Genomic DNA, 21584 nt, shown 5'->3' on the forward strand with positions numbered 1-21584 from the left:
TGCATACAGTATAAATTAGGATAAACTGAGTAGTCGTGCACCCAGCTGCCTTCAGCTGTGGTCTCAAAGCCAAGCAGGGCTGGGTGCACGGAGTCCTTGTACAAGAGCTCAACAAGAAAACCCCAGTAGGTGGAGGAAGTTATGTTAATAATTTAGTAGGCAGCGTTCTTCCCCGCTGAGTCGATCATGAACCAGAGCCTGTCACAGTGTTCAGGAGTTACCGGGGCTATTGTTGCCTTGCAGGTGAAACGTAAAACCAGTCATGTCATTTAGTGTCCTACAGTGCTTCCCTCCCAGAGCATGGGATGTTGATCCTAAAGAGAGCTCAGAATGCCCAATGAGTACTTGCAGTCTGTCTACTTAAAATTTCCATGGCATTGTCAACTGGGGGAAAAAAAAACAACCTACCTTTCCGTAACTGTTCTTCAAGCTGTGCTGCTCATGTCCATTCCATTCTAGGTGTGTGTGCACCCACATGCACAGTTGTTGGAGATTTTTGCCTTAGAGGTATCCGTAGGGTCAGCTGTGGCGACCCCTTGAGTGCTGCGCTCATGCACTGGTATATTAAGCACCAACAACTCTGTCCTCTCAGTTCCTTCTTGCCAGCAACTCCAACAGAGGGGTAGGAGGGCAGGTAATGGAATGGACGTGAGCAATGCATCTCGAAGGACAACAGCTACGAAAAGGTAGGTAACCGTTTTTTCTTCTTTGAGTGTTTGCTCATGTTGGTTCCATTCTATGTGACTCACAAGCAGTATCCCTGGAGGTGGGCTTGGAGTTCAGTCTAGTGGCTTGCAGCACTACTCTACTGAAGCCAGCTTTGTCCCAGGCCTGCTGGGTAAGTGCGTAATGGGACGTAAATGTGTGGATGGATGACCAGGTGGCCTCCCTACAGATGTCCTGAATAGACACCTGGACTAGGAAAGCTGCTGAAGAGGCTTGAAGAGTCATATCGTGGGCGGTGATTATTGCTGGAAGGGACACCTTTGCCTGATCGTGGCAGCAGTGAATGCAGGCAGTGATCCAAAAAGAAATTTTCTGAGTGAACACTGGATGACCTTTCATCCTGTTGGTCACTGCAACGAACAATTGTGTTGACTTGCGGAATGGCTTGGACCTTTCAATGTAGAACACTAGTGCCCTCCAGACGGCTACGGAATGCAATCTATGCTCTGCCTATGACTTATGTGGCTTTAGGGAAAAAAAAAAAAAAAAAAGACAGGTTAAGTACATGTCCTGGCCTGTATGAAACTGAGACCACCTTGGACAGGAAAGCTGGGTGCGGCCACAGCTGTACCTTGTCTTTGTAAAAGACCATATAGGGCGGTTCTGAGATGAGCACCCTAATCTCAGAGACTTGGCAGATGCATGTTATTGCAACCAGGAACGCGACCTTCCAGGAAAGGAGAAGGAGAAGGAGAAAGCAGGAAGTCAGAGGTTCAAAGGGGAAGGGGGAGTCCCGTGAGCTGTGATGGCACAAGATTCAGGTCCCATGGAGGAATGTAGTCCCTGACATGCGGGTAATGGAACTCAAGGCCCTTTGAAGAACCTGGCAGTCATATCCTCAGTGAAAACCGACCTACCTTCAAGCAGCGGATGGAAGACTGAGATGGCAGCCAACTGAACCCTGACAGATGAAAGAGATAGGCCTTGAGCTTGAGATGCAGAAGGTAGTCCAGGGTTTAACTGCAGTGAGGCTTGCTCGGGCTGAATGCCTTTATCTGAGGTCCAAGAAGCAAACTGCTTTCATTTAGCCAGGTAAGTCGCCCTGGTGGAGGGCTTTCTGCTGCCCAAAAGGTCCTGCTAAACACCAGCCAAGCACTCCTGCTCCTCCGTGGTTCTGGGACAGCAGGTCTGGCCTGAATGGTAGCTGTAACAGAGCAGCAACCAAGAGGTCCAGCAGCGTGCTGAACCAGCGCTGGCACGGCCTAGCTGGCGCTATGAGGATCACCCCACCCTGTCCTGTTTGATCTTTATGAGGACTGTGAATTATACGGCACTGGGGGGTGGGGAGGCGTACAAAGCTCCCAACCACGGGAGCAGAAAAGCATCCAGCAGGGAGCTTCTGTCAATCCCCTGAAAGTGGCATTTCCTGTTCTTCCTGGACGAGGATAGGTCCACCTGGGGAGTCCCCCAGCTCTGGAAGATGATGCTGACCACTTCCGGCGAGATGAGAAGATCATGCAGAGGCAATCTGCCAAAGTGTTTCTGGCCCCGGGGAGATTTGCGGCTATGAGCAGGACGTTGCGTTGTATACAAAAGTCCCAGAGCCTGAGGACTTCTTGGCAAAGGGCAGATGATTTGGCTCTGCCTTGCTTGTTGATATAGAACATAGCTTCTGTATTCTCTATCAGGACCTGGACCACCCTGCTTTTTACGTGAGGTAGGAAGGCTTGGCAGGCCAGGCAAACCGCTCTGAGCTCCCTGATGTTGTGGTGTAGGGAGTGATCATGACTCAACCAAGACCTTGCATGCTGACATTGCCCAGGTGGGCTCCCCAGCCCAGGTACGAGGCATCGGAGATGAGGGTCACCCATGAGGGAGGAGCTGCAAAAGGGAACTCCCTCCAACACAGAAGCAGGATTCTGCCACCACATCAGTGATGACAGTAAATGGTCCAGGACTCTGACCGCACAGGCCATGCTGTGTCTGTTGGGGATGTAGACCAATGCCAGCCACGCCCGCATGTGCTCCAGGAAAATGGAAATATGCATCCTTTAACTTGAGGGCAGTGTACCGGTCTCCCGGATCCAGGGAGAGAGTAATGGAGGCCGAAGAGACCATGCAAAACTTCAACTTCTTGAGAGACTTGGTGAGGCCGCACAGGTCCGGAATGGGTCAGAGACCCCTTTTGCTTTGAGGAAAAGGAAATAGCGGGAGTAGAACTCTTTCCCTTTCAAGTCTGGAGGGACCTCATCTACCGACCCCAGGCATAGGCGGTTCTCAACCTCTTGAATGAATAGCTGCTCATGAGAAAGGTCCCTGAAGAGGGACAAGGAAGCGGGGTTGGACGGAAGGTTAACCATGAACTGCAAGGTGTAGCCTGAAGATATTATGTTGAGCACCCAATGGTCTGAAGTCAGCTGCGACCAGGCCAATCGGAAGGGTTGAGGAAGAGCAGAGAGGTGGATCCTGGGAAGTGACTGGGGTGCCATCCTTGGCGCATCCTCAAAAAGCCTGCCTCTGGCTTCCTTGGCCTCTGGAAGAACCAGGCTGGGCAGAGGAACAGGAAGACAAAGGGTTACGACATTTAAATCCTTTGTCTCTGTCCTTCTTTCTGTAGGAGCTGGACTGAGGGACACCTCATGACCTTGACGGAGGTGGAGAGGGACGGAATGGCTTTCTAGCCTGCTGAGGGGTGTGTAGGCCTGAGGAACAGAGGGTGGCACAGGAGTCTTTAAGGCCATGGAGCCGTGCATCAGTTAGTTCCAAAAAGAGCCCTGCTCCCTCTAACGAGAGGTCCTAAAGGATAATCTGCAAGTCCTGGGACAACCCAGAGGTCTGTAACCAGGAGCTGCATGTCATGACCACCACAAAGGCGATTACCCTGGCTGCTGAGTCCATAGTGTCCTAGACCATCTGGAGGGCACCCCTTGCCACTGCTTTGCCCTCTTCCACCAAGGCAGCAAACCCCTGGACTTGGTCCTCTGGGAGGCCCTCCTTGAACTTTCTGATGGAGTAAAACAGGTTGAGGCTGTACGTGCCTAGTAGGGCCTGATGGTTAGACACCTGAAATTGCAGGATTGCTGTTGAATAAATTTTCCTGCCAAACAAGTCCAGCCTTGTGGCATCTTTATTTTTCGGTGTGCCACTCGCCTGTCCCTGCCTGGACCTTTCGTTGATGGCAGACAGGACAACGGACTCTGCTGGAGGGTGGGTGTACAGGTACTCAAATCCCTTTGCTGGGACACAGTACTTCTTTTCTGCCTTCATGGAAGTAGGCAGAATTGAGAGAGGGTCTGCCACACAGACCTAGCAATTTTTAGGACCCCTGGGTGGACAGGTAATGTAACCCAGGCCGGGGTGTAGGAGGGTATGACATTAAAAAGGTTGGACTCCTCCAAGCTCTTTGACCTCCAAGTTTAGGTTAGCAGCCACCCTTTTGAGCAGGGCTTGGTGTTCTTGAAGCCATGTGGGGGGTTGCTTCTTTGCGAGAGGCCTGCCAACACTTCGTCTGGAGATGACAAAGACAATTGCACTGCAGGAGGAGGGGCCTGCTGTGTCACCCCTGCATCTACTTCAGCACCGTGTTCAGACTCCGGTGACGGCTGTGCCAGGGGCAGCTTGTCCGATGTGGCCTGGGAAGAATGGTGGGAGTATGGGAACGGTATAAAAAGGTACACGCCATGGGTTCCGGTACTGCCACTGAGTGGGCCACTGCCCCTGCCTCCACCACAGGAGCCACGCCGGTCTTGCAGCCCGGTGGTGATTCGCCTTTTTTGGTGAGGGGCTGAACTGTCCTTCAGACCTGGACCATTGCCCTTCCAGTGACCAGGGCCAAGCTGTAGATGCCTGGGTCTGACCCTCAACTGACTCCAGCAAGGATTGGGTAAGGAACAGTTCCTGCCTGAAGAGCGGTACCGGGTTGCTGAAGACCACTGCCGCATCTGAGAATGATCCTGCACTGGGGGGAGGGGTCGATGCCTGGAAGACTGCCTAGGTGATGGTGATCTGTGACGTGGCAATCTCTGGTGGGAGGCCCAATGGTACTGTGTGTACAAGGATTAGCATCATGACTCACGTGTCCCGTGCCTTGTAGGTGGAAATCATGGCATCAGGGACCTGGGTCTTCTGACCAGGGACTGAGGCCACAGTGCCAGGGTCCTAGGCTGCGGTGATGGGGATCGACGCCTGAGATCCGGGGATGCTCCGCTGCTTTAGGGGGTGGTCCAATAACTGGCTTGCCCATAGATGCTGTGCCCTTAGCCAGGTCCATCACCTGGCTTGGTGTACACGGTGCCGACCAGCCTACTTGCTCTTTGGCAGACAGGCCTGCTTTGGGCACAGATGGCTTTATGAGGGGCCAGGACCCCCTGCTGGGCCCGAGAGAAAGAGGTGGGTCCCTGGCTGGGCTACAGAGTCTGACCGCAGCAGTGCCCCCAAGTAGCTCCGGGGTGGGTACATGGCCTAACACAGGTCTTAGCCTGAAACCCCCTTTTTTTTGCGGTGCTGGTACGCCCGTCGACTTCGACCGCTTCTTAGGCACCAGTGAGGAGGAACGGTGCTGGGTGGATTCCGGTGCCAGTGGTGCAGTGCGCGCAGATGCCAAAGTCCCGGGTATGGAGTCTGACTGAGAGGGCTCTGAGGCAGGACAAAGCACAACCTCTATGAGTAGGGCCCTTAAGAGAATATCCTGCTCCTTTTGAGTTAGAGAGCAAACGTTTTTGCAGATCCTGCACTTGTCCTTTCTAAGGGACTCTCCCAAACAGCTATTGTAGGGGTATCTAATGGCCATCGGCTGGCTGCACAATGAGCATGACTTAAAGCCTGGGCAATGGGGCATGCCCTGCTCCGAGGAAAAGTCCCAGCTGGGACTAACTCAAACTACTACTCCAACACTTAACATAATAGTCTAAGTACCTAATAATTAAAACAATGGACTGTAAGAACTGCTAATGCTCTGGTAATGCAAGACAAGGTGCTCAGACCAACCCTCAGGGACGGTAAGAAGGAACTGGGAGGGGTAGGGTCGGTGGCACATAACATACGAGTGCATGAGCATGGCACTCAAGGGGTGCCACAGCTGATCCTACAGATAACACTAAGGCAAAAATCCCAACTGTGTACCTGGGCACGCACACACCTAGAATGGAATAGACACGAGCAAGCACTGGAAGAATGTTATTTCTCACTCCTGCTCTAACTTGTTTACTGCTGCGCTGTGTTTTACCCTGTAGTTGACTTCACATGAATGGTGAGTGAAATAATCCCCAAGAACAGTAAATGGTAGCATCTATGTGGATGAAATATGCTGTGCAAGGGCAAATCATCATAAAAAGGAAATGCTAACATAATAAGCAAGCAGGGAATATCCTTCTTCACCTAGTAACTGCTTTCCTAGAAACAGCAAGCAAAGCATGTCTACAGCGATCATCCTTGGGTGCTGCTCTTACGGTAAGAACACGACCTGCTGCAGTACATCAACACACTGCCAGAAATGTAGAGAAGCAGGCTAAACTGGATTACTGGAACGACGATTGTGGACACTTGCTCTGAGCAGGCCCACAGAAGACCCCTGGGCAAGGCTAAGCCTTCCATAAGCATTGTCCCCCTTGCCAAGGTTTCTTTCCCCACTTTGAACTTTAGAGTACAAAAAGTGGGGACCTGCATGAACCCTTTTAAGCTTAATTACTAGCTTAGATCTGGTACACTGCCACCAGCCAGAATTTAGTGTCTGGCACACTTTCTGTACCCCCAAAACCTTCCCTGGGGGAACACAGATCCAAACCCCTTGGATCTTAAAACAAGGAGAAATTAACCATCCCCCTCCTTTCCCCCCACCAATCCCTGGTGAGTTCAGACCCAATCCCTTGGATCTTAAAACAAGGAAAAAAACAAACAAACAATCAGGTTCTTAAAAAGAAAGCTTTTAATTAAAGAAAGAAAAGGTAAAAGTTATCTTTGTAAAATCAGGATGGAAAATGCTTTACAGGGTACTTAGATTTATATAGCCCAGAGGAAACCCCCTCTAGCCTCAGGTTCAGAGTTACAGCAAACAGAGGTAAAAATCCTTCCAGCAAAAAGAAACATTTACAAGTTGAGAAAACAAAAATAAGACTAATCCGCCTTGCCTGGCTATTACTTACAATTTTGAAACATGAAAGACTGATTCAGAAAGATTTGGAGAGCCTGGGGGTACGTCTGGTCCCTCTTAGTCCCAAGAGCGAACAACGAACAAAACAAAAAGCAAAGACTTCCCTCCACCAAGATTTGAAAGTATCTTGTCCCCCTATTGGTTCTCTGGTCAGGTGTCAGCCAGGTTACTGAGCTTCTTAACCCTTTACAGGTAAAGAGACATTAATCCTTAATCTGTTTATGACACCCCTAAGTAAATGTTTCCACCAAAACATGCAGAATCTGCTTTGCATTGCACAATTCACTGATGTGGTTTTACAGCATGCGCCATGTTACTGAACCTTCTTATGACTCAGTTAGCCAAATCTGAAAAAGATTGCTAATGTCAGGACTTCTCTGATAAACCAGATGCTGCACTCAGCTTCCTTGGACAAAATCAATTGAATCAGTCACAAAACTAAATCTAGGAAGCAAGTCTGGGTTAAGTCCAGCCCTTAGGATTTGTCAGCATATTCAGATGAAGACATTAGCTCCAATGACATTCATCTCTGATCCTATTATAAACAAATAGTCATTACACTGTTGCTTTCTAGTCTAACAAAATTTTAAACACGGGGACCAGTCTTCACACATTTATTGTGAGCAGATACAATTCTCCTTTTATGTTGTCATATTGACAATGCCGCATGTTCTGCTGATTTTCTGTGACTTACAAGTGCTGAAAAATGGAAACCACATTTCCTTTGTACACAAATGGTGGGCCTGCAGCAGGAGACTGCTTTTCGCACTGCAGAAGTTTTAAACAAGTCTTGTGGTTATTGTGATCAGCCCATCCATCATGCACTCATCTGTATAAGTGTGGTCCATTAAAATACTCCTAATGAAATAGTTAATTCAGATGACTCAATTAGATGAGACAGGATTGGGGTGGGGGTGGGAGCGCTCTTTGGAGGGATGAGAAGAACTGGAAGGGACTCCAGGAGCTCTCCGCTCCCTCCCCCAATCCAGTTCCACATCTAGGGCCTAATCCTGCAAAACAAACATCTTTATCCATATGAGCAAACCCAGTAGCTTGAATAAGGCTAATCAAGGAATTAAGGACAATTCACAAAAGAAAGGGGGAAAAGGTGAGAGACTAGGCCCCAGGCTGACTACCCTGAATCTTGGCAACACATCAGGTCAGTTCCAGGAGGTGACAAGAAATATGATTCACTGGGAAGTAATAAGGTATTCTCTGCTCCCCCAGCAATTCAGATTGCTGCCTGTCCAGCATTCAGGCCTTTGCCAGCCCTGGAACCTGACCCATCAGCATGGAAGTAATTAGTGGTGCCACCAAATCAGACTACAGGGCTAGTTCCAGATCAGATGTGGTTTGTTGTTCTAGCAACACAACGCACCCCCTTTCTCTCTACTCCAGTTATACCATTTCCATTCCTGAACTCAGAATGGAAACTGGGCGGGAAATGGTTTTCTATCCTGCTCAAGTGTTCAGATTTTTTTTTTTTTAAAGTTTCCTATTTCAGATCAAGAGATGAGTGGGGTGCAAAAAAAACTGTTCAGATTAGCCAATAACCTTAGGAAAGTCACCAGAGACGTAGGAAACCCTGGTTCAAGGCCCTACTCTGCCAAAATCAGGAATTCCATCCTAGTCCTGAGAAGTTATTCTCCACTGAAACATGCACACATTCCCATTAAGTACCAATTTTGACAAATCAGCATTTTCCAACAAAAAATATTTGGTTGAAAAATTCCTGATTAGCTTTACTCTCAACACAATGACATGTGGCACAGTTAGGTTTACAGAGAGACTAGGATGAGGGATGGTGCCCATGTCCACTACACAAATGCCTCTAAGATTTAGATGCACGTAAATTGAGTATCCTCTGCGATTCCTGCCTTTTTTTTTTTTTTAAAAAAAATGCAAATTACTGCAACAATTTTAAACATGAAAAAAAATATTTTTAAACCTGTGTTAAGAAATTGCTTTCCATTACTTTTTCTTTTTAAATCAAAACTGGCCTTCTGCATGGTCCTGCACAACCAGCAAGCGGGGCAGGCCATTAAGGCTTACCAAGCAAATCACTTCCAAGACTTAACAAATAATTAGTTTTAAGTGTTTTAAATCCATTCCATATTTTAAAAAGAAGTTCTCAAATTTTGGCTTTAGTGGGGTTTTCAAGCTCTACATTTCAAGCTCAATACATTTCTGATGCACCCAGCCCATCACCATGGCTTCCAGGCTCCAGAGACTGAATTAGGATGTATTTTGTTCAGTGCTTTCAGACCTTTGTTTGCGCAGCTGGCCCAGGCTCTGACAGGGAAGGTGATGTGACTCCTCCTTTCTATTAGTTTTAACTTAAGGCTTTAATAATCTTGAGCTTAAAATTTAAAAAAAGGCACGTGGCACATTACCCAGTTTGTGTTCCCAGCTAACTAAAAGCAGTGAGGCTACATCTGCGTAAACAAAACAAGCCATATTCTGCTCCCATTTCCAGCACAGCTATCCCAATGACTTAACAGGTCTGTCCCTTCTAGGTGGACTGTTGCTACTGTAAATGTTTTTTATCCCACCTAAAGGCAAGAAAAACCATCAGCCTCGAACAAGATTTTATTTTTGCTGGTGCCAGGATTGAAGAATCCTTCTTGGGAACCATCCAATGCACATCGGTAGCTGAGCGTTATTTGAAGGGGAGCAAACTGGTGGTAAACTGATGACTTGAGATCCACCCGCCAGATAAGACACTGGCTCGGAGAGTGAACCACCACATTTCAGAACAACAGGAAAACTCTGCCTTTTCAACCTGTCTCTTGGTGGCCAGTAAAACCTGTGCTGATTCGCAGGCCCATCATTAATTCTTCCTAGTGACTGGCCCTTCCATCTTGCTGAATTAGTTCTAGAAGCACTGCCACTAAAAAGAACCACTACCCTCAAAAGTTCAATTCTACACATCCTGAATGAGGACATGGCAAAGACATTCAGGGGGGAAAAGCCTCCTATTCTTTCTCTGTTGACTTTTTTCATCCGTGGGGTGGAGAACGTGTATCTCCTTCCCCAGGAGCGGTGCCAGGGTTTCTGACGCCGTAGGTGGACGGCCATTTCGCCGCTCCCCACGGGTCCGGTGGACCTACCGCAGTCATGCCGGCGGACGGTCCGCTGCTGGAAAGGCTCCGGTGGAGCTGCCGCAGTGATGCCGGCGGGCGGTCCGCTGGTCTAAAGGCTCCAGTGGAGCTGCCGCAGGCATGACTGCGGTAGGTCTGCCGGAGCCTTTAGACTAGCGCACTGTCCGCCAAAATGACTGCGGCGGCTCCATCGGAGCCTTTCCAGCAGCGGACCGTCCGCCGGCATGACTGCGGTAGGTCCACCAGATCCACGTGCCGCACCCCTGGCAAAATAGCGCCCCCCCAAAAAATTCTGGCACCCTAGGCCATTGCCTAGGTTGCCTAAATGGTTGCGCCAGCCCTGTCCTTCCCCCATCTATTCTGGGATTACAGGTTTGAGTTATAGGCCTGCAGCCTTTCTGCTTTTCATATAGTTTTGTCTGGACTGAAATAAAATAGCTAACAGATCTTTCTTGGAAGAAGCAGGCAACAGAATTCATAGCGTGCTATTAATACCAGGAGTTCACATTTTATTCTTGCATAAATTGGCTTTTGCTGTTTGAAAATAATCATCACTGGAGAGATAAACAAACATTTTGTCAGCGACGAGCCTCCATTGCGATACCTGTTCCCTTCCTTTTTAATTTTCCTCAACTTCACCCTCATCTACCTTCATAGACTCCACTTCTGGTGGTGAAAGGGACAACAGCAGTTTGTCCTTTAAAAGATACTAACTCATCCACTTTGTCACTCTAATATGCTGGGACCAACACAACTACAGAAACAAACATCCACAGGCTTAGCTCCTTTCCATCATCCACCACTTCCACTCATCTTAAAATACCCTCAAAATTCCTGACCTTCCCAGTTACTGCATAAAAATCTCCTTAAACGAGCCCTTCTTTACAAGCATCTATAAACTGTGTTCTTTAACCACCTTGCCTCAATAAATACCATTGCTTTCTTCTTCTCTTCACTGTTTCCCTGCTATAGTGACCATTCTGGGGCCATCATATGGTTAGTGCCTTGAAAAACAGCAGGGATTCCCAGGTGTCCATTACACAACAAAGGGTATGTCTAGAGTGCAATCACAAGGTGTGATTCAAGCTAGTCTGAGTAGGTCTTCTCAAGCTGCAATCTAGCTAGCTTGGGTCGTGGAGCAGTGAAGCCGTGGCAACACATGCTTCAGCACGAGCAGTACAAGCCAGCCTGGAACCCTGAGTAATTACTTGCAGGGCTAGCCCCAGCTGAAGCCCAGTGCCCTAGGTTCGCTGCTCAAGGACCCAAGCTAGCTAGATTAAAGCTATTTCTGGTATAGCTACTGGAACTGCAAACACATCCATGGGCCAGATAAGTACCTAAAGCAGATTAAAAAGCTCAGGTTTTAGATAAAACCCTTCTAGAGCAGCAGTTCTCAAACTTCATTGCACTGCGACCCCTCTGAGAACAAAAATTACTACACTGAAGGGGAAGGGAAACTGAAGCCTGAGCCCACTCAAGCTCTGCCACCTTTACTATACGACCCAGGCCTGCTGAGCCCTGAGCCCGGCTGCCCAGGGCTAAAGCTCTGAGGCTTGAGCTTTGGCCCTGAGTGGTGGGGCTTGTGCTTCGGCCCTGGGCCCCAGCAAGTCTAAGCCCTGGCACCCCATTAAAATGGGGTCCCAACCCACTTTGGGGTCCCAACCCACAATTTGAGAACTGCTGTTCTAGCGAATGCTAACTACCATGGGCCAATTTTTAATTGGTATAAGCTGGTCCAGTTCCCTTGGCTTCACTGGAGCAGAGCCAATTGACACTAGGAGAGTATTTGGCCTTATCTGACTACGATGCCAAGGGCTCCAAGAAATTTGGTGCCTCTAATACAATAAGCTTTGTCCTCTACTCCTGTGATCAAAGAACTCAATGGACCAGAATCACTGATATGCTCCAGCTGCTTTGCGCCACTCTGGGTTTACTGCTGCTTCGCATCGCTAATTTAACTGGCCACTTAATCCAGGTTTATGGCTGCGTTCGGCTGCCAGAGAAGCACAAAGCAGGCCCAGAGTGTACTGGTGAATCTAACCCCTTATTTCTTCCATTAATGTCGGCTACATCACTTCAGGTGACTACTACCCACAATGTTTCTGTTCTTCCAATACCTCTCTGCCACGAGGTCCTGTCAGACAACAAAAGCACCTCACACCTTCATCCTATTCTCCTTCAAACCTCACCTCCCGTATCCCAGGATAATTAACCTCTTGTACATTCCCAAATACCTTCAATGCATCATACCTCTCTCAAAAGTCCCTTCAGACTGCTTTGAGCAGTCTCCCTGCACAGCCTTCTTCAATATTCTCAGCATGGTTCACGCTCCTGTCACTAATGACTCATGATTATTTCTCCTCAGACATGGCTTTCCTGCCTTAGGTTCCTTGTATTCAATGTGGAATTGAGATAAAACGACCACCACCTCTAGCCCAGCACAATTCCCTGAAATGCTAACCTTCTCACCCTCCTGGTTTCAACTCCAGCCACTACAAAACAACCTCTCTGTAGCTCACAATACATCCTTCTCTATCATTCTGCCATTAAGCTATTTGAATATACCTGCTCCTGTTTATTCTAAAATGCAACACACTTAATTCTAATCTCTCTCCACCCGAAGGAAAAAAAAAAAACCAACCACCATGATACCCAACATATAAGTGAATTAACCGTAACACAGACCCTTTTCCGCCCATCCCACCCTAAGAGTTATTTACTTCATCATAATAGCCTTCATTCAGTAGCTCAAAAATAGACAACTCCCTGATTGTTAAGGTGGGATGTTTTGGGGTCCACCCAGACCATTATAGGTCTGTCTCTGCCCACTCTAACTTCAGGGGTCTTTATGCTGGGCAGCTTTGGTTCAACTCCCTGACATCAACAACCTGCCCACAAGCATAAGGTTTCACCCTGTCTCACCAGCCTAGTTACATCTTAGGGTGACATCAATAGCTCTTCCAGACCTGGGTTTCCCCCACACACATCTTTCCCACGTTCTTAATTACCAGACATTCTAATTGATCCCCTCTGGTTTGTCACCCCCGAAGGTGATACCAGCCCCCCAAGTTATCACATCACTTTGGCACACACACTCCACACGGTTTGCACAGAGATCTGCCTGGGATAAAAACAAAGGTTATTTAAAAGAAAAACCACATTTTTCAAGATGAAATAGTAACAGAAAGCAAACACAAGTTACACAGAAAACAAAACCAAGAGACAACTTCAGCCTTTACACTTTCATATTAGATAAAATCTCTTTTTTAAGTAGTTACCTATTGTCTTAGAACAGTTTCCAAGCATACCCCCTAGCTATGGGAGGGCTCCTGTGTTCACAGACAGCATACCACCTCAAGCTGTCCCCCAAGTTCCGGATAAAAACACAGAAACACTGCTCAGTTGCAAGCCAGCTTTTAAAAAGCTTTTTTCTCCCTTCACCTTTGTCCACAGTGACTCTTGGTTCGTCAGAGAGGGGAAAACGGCTTCCTGACTTGACGTTCTTTTCCATTTTGAGTTGTCTCAATTTCATTTCACTATCTCCAGTGGTCCACCAGTGTCTTCTCCTGAGCTAGGCAATGGATAGTTACTCAAAGACAGTTTCATGTAGACAACAAGTTTAGGGGGTGCCCTTCCCTGTTTTGATATGGAACTGAGGCTGCACCAGTTTTCTACACACAAATACATACGCTCATAATCAAGCTTGTATACATATCTCATAACAATTACTCCATTTAGAACATTACAAGCTTTCATAAGAGACCTTATTGTACTATAAAAACCTAATGATTAATATAGTACGCAATCAGTTGGTTTTACTGCTTATCTGGGGGGTTTCACTCTTCTGTTCTCCCCCTGTGGTGTCTGGGCCCTAATTGTCACATAGGGGCATCACTGAGCTCAACTTCCTATCTCACTCATGACACTCAACTTCATTATCCTCCCATAAGAAATACAGAGGTTAGTTTCTGCTCTCATTTTCTGGACAGTCACACTTCTGTAAATCCTATTATAGTCACACCCAAAACATCCCCACATGTGAACTTTGCTAAAAAAAAAAGTGGGGGGGGAAGGGGTTGCTTAGATATTCACCCTCTTTTGTCGTTACTTCAACTCCCAGGCTTCTCAAGTCCAAACATTCAGCCTCTCTAAAAATGTACTAGCTCACCTTCTCATTCATATTCAAAACCACAATCACCTATCCAACCCCAAGTCTTCATTGATCCCCAGCTTGGGTATTCCATCGTGATTCTCAGGACTGCAAGAGGGTTCATATGTCCTTCACTTAGGAGGAAAAAAATCAAATGGGGAATAACTGTCTAGCAATATTGCAGAAAAAGAGCTGGTGTTATAGGGGATCAAAAAATGAACACAAATCAATAGAGTGATGCTGTGGCACAAAACCTAAATTTATTCTGGGATGTATTAGCATAAGTGTTGTACATAAAACATGGAAGGTAACTGTCCTACTTTATTTGGCATTGGTGAGGTCTCAGCTGAAGTAGTGTGTTCATGTATGGGCACCACACTTTAAAAAAGATGTGATCAAATTGGAGAGCATCGAGAGGAGAGCAACAAAAGTGATACAAGGTTTAGAAAACCTGACCTATGTGGAAAGGTTAAAAACCCATGTTCAGTTTTAAGAAACAAAGCCTGAGGGGGGAACCTGATAACAGTCTTCGAATAAGTTAAGGTCTGTTATAAAGAGGACATGATCAAGTGTTCTCCATGTCTACCCAGGGAAGGACAAGAAGGAATTGGCTTAGTTTGAGGCAAGAGAGATTCAGGTTAGATATTAAGAAACAAACTTTCTAAGAATAAGAATAGTTAAGCAAGGGTGAATGGGTATTCCACAACCTCCCTTGGGAACTGGTCACTGGAGGTTTCTAGGAACAGGTTAGACAAACATCTGTCAGGGATAGTCTAGGTATATTTGGTCCTGTCTCAGCACAGGTGGATGGATTAGATGATCTCTGGATAAAGCACCTCTATCACTATGATAAAGCAAATGAACATTCTCTATCACTAGGTAGCATGCTGTACCGCTACGGAGGATTCACAAGTTACAGCAGTATAACAATGTGCCACTAGCTATTTTGTACTGCTATTCAGATGCCTCTTCATTCAAATCAAACAGGTTTGAATTCAGCAGAAATAAACAGCTCAAAGCTACATTAAAAGCACATATGGATGGTGATTTATCTCATAACCAAAAAACACACAAAAAATGTGAGTTAAGGCTAAGCAGCATCCTTAAAAAGAAGACCTTGGACAGTCCTGTTTCAAATATTTATTGCAAACATGTTCATATATCTTCCTCCATTCGGTCATCTTTTGAGGTTGATGGTCAGCCAGAGAGGTCATTGGAATTACAGTGCATAACAGTGGTAGGTAGGGAGGCAGGTTTAAGCATGTAATGCTGGCAGTGTATTGAGCTGTCAGGACAGTCTCCAAAAAGCAGCCACCCCCAGTCTCTTAAAAGGCCACATTAAAGGTATCTCCAAGGTCCACTACAATACACTTTTGCTTGAACTGTATTTAAGTCCATGGGTCACAGGTCAATTTAGAGAGCATGCAAATGTTGACATACGTTATACATCAGGAAGTTGGTGTTGTTCAACAGGCCAAGACAGGGGTCATAACAGGATAAGGAAAGATCAATGCATTGCAAGATAAACAGAGAAGCTGGCTCCTTTTATCTTACGCCTTCTTATTTGCACCATCTTTGGTATGCTAGAGACCAGTTGTTTTATCTTAACTTTTGACACTCTCTTGTTGGTTGTTTTTCCTTTCTACAACCATATCTTACTGTATCCTTGGCAATAAGTTACACCATCCTGCTAGCGTGTAACAAACATCTACATCAACTGAATCAAGTCCCAGTTCTACTGAGCATCTGAACTTTCGTGACCATCCAGAGAACCAGCAAAACAGGTTGTACTGTAAGGAGTGAAATGAGGCAGTCATAAAACCATAGCATGTGCAAGGGCAATTTCAGCAGTATGGAAACCACACCAACAAAATGATAGAAAGACTAATGTTCTAAACATTTTATATTTGGCTTCTTAGCTTTTGAAAGGCTAGTATTACCTTAAGACATGACCAGCACACATGGCAGTCTTCCTAGTCAACCTGCCTAGAAAATCATTCTTAAAACTGCTTCGGGGAATTTCTTACTTTCCCAACAGATTGTGGTTCATCTAACCCTCCCTTGACCCCCATCCCTCATTGCTGAGTCCCATCTCAGATTACTCCAGTTCCCCCTTCCATAACATAGTGCAGTTTGTGAAACAGCATCCATTTCTACTCCTCTCCTTGGCTGCACAAATCCACCCACCGTGCGCTGCACAGCGACAGCTCTCTCCCACAAGCCATCAGGGTGGTGGGTGAAACTAAAATGACTTATTTTTATTTCAAATTCTTCTGCCTCTTTAGACGAATGAAAGAGCAATGGGCAGATGGGTGGGAAGATTGGAGCCAGCAGTGGAAGCAAAGAGAGGTGAAAGCAGAGAAGTGTAAGAGGAGAGAAAAGCGAGACACCACACAGAAAAAGTACTACAGAATTCAATAAACTTAAAGACAATATCTTAAGGTTTCTTGGGACATTTAATAGGAGTCTACAGAAATTACCCTAAAACTAGTAAAATTTAACAACAAATTATGTCTTTCCTATATAGGATGATTGAAAAAACCCTATAGGAAAGTTATCATTTTCTTTTATATGTTACCTAAGGGTGTGTGTATATGTGTTTTAAATAAGGGCAGGGAGACTCTTCTGTAGTATTTTTGGTAGGAAATGGTCCTGTGGGAACATGAGAAATTCTCAGAGGTTGGAAATTCTTCATTCCCAGAAATGGACAAATTAAGCTCTGAAATGCATTAAGACAGCCTCTGCTCCCCACCTCAGAAGTGATGTTAGTATTTCACACACTCCCATTTTATTTAAAGGAATCAAGCTGATATTTTACAAAATTTCTCCTTTGTATTTCACTTATTCTCTTTCTGGAAACCCCATTGATTCCTACAGAAGAAGCTGCTGAGGCACTGGTATAATCTAACCTGTGAGGAAACCTTATTAATTTTAAACAGGGGAACAAACAGCAGCTCTCTGTGAAATATTGTCAGCTTGGAAGTCAAGTCATGTACAAAAAAAACTGACAGACTGACAAATACTTTCAGATGCTGTACCTGAGCCTGACAGCTGCTGCTAAGTTTTGCCCATTCAAGAACGGAATTTTCTAAAATACTCACTACTGGCCTAATCTTGCTCTTACGGCATCAACATCAATGGAACAGACAGACTAAAACTGAGCACTTCTCAAAACGCCACCCTAAAACCAAATTGCCAACCCCTGACTGACACTGCTGATCAGTTACTCACACAACCAGACCTGATGACTGCAGTATCACGACTTGCGTAAGTAAGAAAGATGTTCACAACCTGACCCCAAATGCTTTTCTCTTCCCTGCTGTTCTGTGAAAGCTCCACATGGACAGGAGAAATTGATTATACAGGGAATAAAGGCTGCCAAACGTACAGAGCATTCAAACAGAAAAGAGCAATCAAGTCTCTTTCAGTCTGGTAACCTTAGCTACTGCTTGTAATACATAAAGTATTTTCAGACAGAAATATGACTTAAGTGGACAACATCCCTTTAAGGGTGTCTGTAAATGAACAATTATGTTCCATTTTGTTCCATCTCAGTAGCATAAACAATCAGCAGATGTCCACCTACAACTCAAAACCTGTAGGCCAAGCTACTGCAGCACTCTGCACAATATGATATACTACAAATATAGTTTACCTGAGACAGCCAGTGGGGAGGGCTGCAGGGGAATTACAGTGAGGGAAACATGGAAAGCAAAGCAAACACTCTGTGTTCATTGGACCCAGGGAGAGCGCACAATAACGGAAACGACATCTGTTGGAGTTCAAAATGGAAGTTAACGGCAGCCTAGAAGGTCCCCTGCCTCCCTCTCCTGCTACATTCCACTCAGGGAAGGTCCCATCCAGGCACATAACTCCATGCAGAAAGAGGGTTTCAGGCTCCTGTATGGCATTAGCCCCCTTCCTGTCTTCTGTCAAAGGTGACCTGTGGGTTTGCACTAAGGGAAGCAGTGGGGAGTGGCTAGGAATGCATGCCATTCCTGCCCTCTAGCTCAGCAGATTCACTGCAAGAGATAACACAGCCAGGAGTTCTAGAACAATCTTTTCCACAGAGCAATCCCCACCCAGTAGTCTTCCTCCTGCACTCTGTAGGAGGAAAATATCACCCTCTGGGCTCCCCAAAGGACAGGGCCTGCAATGGTGACAAGCCCTTGTTGCAGTGCCTGGGGGGGGGCTGGGGGGCTCTAAGCATCCCAACTCTCCTGCTCATCCACCCAAAGGCCTGTCACAATCTGGTCCCTAATTAACAATTAGCATCTCTCAAAACCCCTTCTCCAAAAGGCCCACAAAAGGTGATTGCATGAGGACATGCTGATCCAATACAATGATGTTGCATTGTTATGTCGTGATACTTCAGTGCAACAAGTTGCAACATCATGGAGTCTTAATTATATCCCCTTGGGCAAACACTAACTTAGAATTCTTGTATTCCAATTCCATCTCCCCATAAGATTTTGGGCAAGCCACCTGGCCTCTCAGCTCCCCTATCTGCAAAGCAGGTTTAGTAACAATCACCTACCACACAGCGGTATTTGAGGATCAGATACATAACGTTCATAAGGCACTATATAAAAGTGCTATGGTGAGTATAATTTTTGTGTTTCTCAAGTACCTGTTATTGACAATCACAGATTGTCCTTCACAGCCTGGGAGTTTGTCAATATTTAGAAGTGACCAGGTGGCAAACAAGGGTTTGTATTTCACCTTTCCACCGGATTCTTTATAGACAGCATTAAGGTGAGAAAGATCGAGATCATGGCAGGAAGTGGGCACACAGGAGATCCCTAGGCCAAAGCGTTCTGTGCAGGGCCAGGGATGTCTGTGGTGCTATTTAAATCATTTTGACCTTTTATCTTGCGGGTATGGTTAAGAGAATAGAGCAGCTTGCCAGTCCAGGCAAATTTCTCCATTTCTCTGGGATGAAAGGGACATGCCAGCCAGATTAAATGTTTGTCAACCAAGAAAGAAGAGACTTGTGGGGAAAGCATTGTCTGTTGCAAAATAAATGAATGCTGCTGATTTTACAAGTTTCAGGCACATATCCAGGACATCTACCTTCTGTCTGATCACAGTCTGATCTGATGCTCTTGTATGAATAGAGCTACCAAGTCTAGATGGCATTTGTACCAGTTGTAGATGATTGCAATTGTGTAACTAAACAGCATGGAGGCTGACATACATTTTTACAGGGCAACTCTTTCTTTCTCTCTTTCTTTCCGACATTTAAGTTTCTCTCCATTCTCTGAGCCTGCTCTTGTATTTTTTCCCTCTTGATTTCAGTGGGGCCAGCATTTCTTTCACTCCTAGTCACAAGTCTATACTGGACCTAGGCTGAAAGACATTATTCTGGAACTTTCTGTCAACTAATGAACTTTACAATAGTTTGCAACTGCCTAGCATTGTTGCTCAAGAAGTGCTACATTCCAGAGATCCTGGATACCCAATGGGACCTGCTAGTTCTAACACCTGTTAGCATCCCTCTCAATCTGACCAGGCCTAAATGGGGAGATACAAATACCTAAACTGAAGGGGACACAAAAATTATTCAACATGAAATTAAGAATTCTGTGGGATCTCTTCCTTTATGTAAATAAATCCATATAACCTACGAAGAGTCCTGTGGCACCTTATAGACTAAGAGATGTATTGGAGCATGAGCTTTTGCGGGTGAATACCCACTTCGTCGGATGCATGTCATGACATTCATCCACGAAAGCTCATGCTCCAATGTGTCTGTTAGTCTATAAGGTGCCACAGGACTCTTTGCCGCTTTTACAGATCCAGACTAACACGGCTACCCCTCTGATACTTGACTCCATATAACCTCACTTTCATGATTCCTTATTTCTGATATAAACAACTCTCAGCAGTAAGAATGAAGGGCACTAAATCTGTCAGTGACATCCCTTGAATCAGGCAACTTTTGAAAGACACGTCTAAGAGAGCTACTGTCTAGATGAAATCCTAGAAGGAGACAGATGTAGAAGGAAAGGATCAGCCTCCAGCCAGAGATGGAGCTCAGCTAGCTACCCTTGTTCCTTCTCTCTTTTAGATTCTTTTCTCTATCTGTCTTCATCTCAAGATGAATTGTCTGGTGATAAAACAGTTTTTACTAATTTAATTAAACTGTAAAAAGATCACATGCTCATTTGTCTCCCCACTATCTGGCAAAACGTCTGAAATTGTACCATCAAAAGGAGCAATGCTCAAAAAACACAGAACACCTGTAAGAATTCCCTTCTCACTCAGAAAGAGACACCCAGCTAACACTTCATCCCCCAATGATCTTCCCCCATAATCTTTGCTCCTATGCATTCTACTTCAGATCAGTCCTGGACAGGTCACTTCATGTGCATGTTTAAAACAAAGATCAGAATTTTAATACAGTCAGTGAGATTTCATAAAAAAACTCCTACACTGAAAACAGATTTACTATACATTACACATAGCCAGGGAGTTGGGATTTGAACTCTTGTCCTTGCTCTCCAAACACAGGCCTCTGTCACTTGAGCAAACAGAAAAAACTGTTAACATGCTCTGGTCTCATATCCTCTGCGGGACAGTTGCCAGTGTTCACCATCACTCACCTCCGTCATACGCACAATCCCCTACAAGTATTACAGCCAGTGCACTGCAAGATTCAGTCATCTCTCTGCATATCAGAAAACTGCCCCAAGAGAGGCCAATCCAGAGGCAAAACACTAGTACTGCTCATGATTAGATTTTGTCTGAACCTTTCTTTTCCATGTCAGCATCTGAGCCCAGGCCTCCTGTGAAAACTCACCACATAGTGTGATAGCATTTGTGTGGCAGATCCAGACTCAGGGTGTGAGTAACTCGCACAGTACCTGGCTGTGCTATTCATGGCTTCAGCCAGCCACGCTAAGTCAATCACTTTCTTCACCTAGAAGTTCATTCACAAGCATTTTAAATATGAGAAAGGAGAACAACAGCACAAGTGCCCAGCTATTGCAAAACAACCATCCTGACCTAAGTCTTTAAGAAATGTAATAAAGAAATAGCCAAAAATACATATTTATCATTCATATTTAATCTTCAACTAAGCATCAAGAAAATATTAAGTGAATGACTGTGTTTCTTTTTTAAGAGAGAGGGGGGTGGTGTAGCTGTGCCACTTTAGTGCTGAATGTAAAGACAATCCCTCACTCTGACAGTTACAGGAGGGAAAGCAGGGCTTCCCAAACTGTGGTACATAATGGAGCCTGATGTTCCATCCATTCACAATTTAAGACGGTGGCACATGAACCATCAAGTTTGGTAGCCATGGATTGGCAGAGCATGCTTCCCCTCACCCCTTCAATGAGCAATTGTTGCCCTTAACCAATAAACTGAAGTTGCTTTAAATATAGCATAAAAGCCTGCTGAAGCATTTAACAAAGCATGGAAGACAAGATGTACAATTTTGGCCAAATCCTGTCACCAGTACCAACTGTATAATCTGAACAAAATCAACAGGGCTGCACAAGGAGGAAGGCAGGCA

General features: G+C 45.7%; 1 protein-coding gene across 3 annotated transcripts in view; it reads right to left on the reverse strand.

Annotated features, from left to right (window-relative positions):
* NAT8L (N-acetyltransferase 8 like) overlaps positions 1-21584 on the reverse strand; it is a 46029-nt gene that overhangs the window by 1108 nt on the left and 23337 nt on the right. The gene's annotated exons all lie outside the window — the stretch shown is intronic.

Source organism: Gopherus flavomarginatus, chromosome 3 (assembly GCF_025201925.1).
Source record: "Gopherus flavomarginatus isolate rGopFla2 chromosome 3, rGopFla2.mat.asm, whole genome shotgun sequence".
Classification (NCBI taxonomy): domain Eukaryota; kingdom Metazoa; phylum Chordata; order Testudines; family Testudinidae; genus Gopherus; species Gopherus flavomarginatus.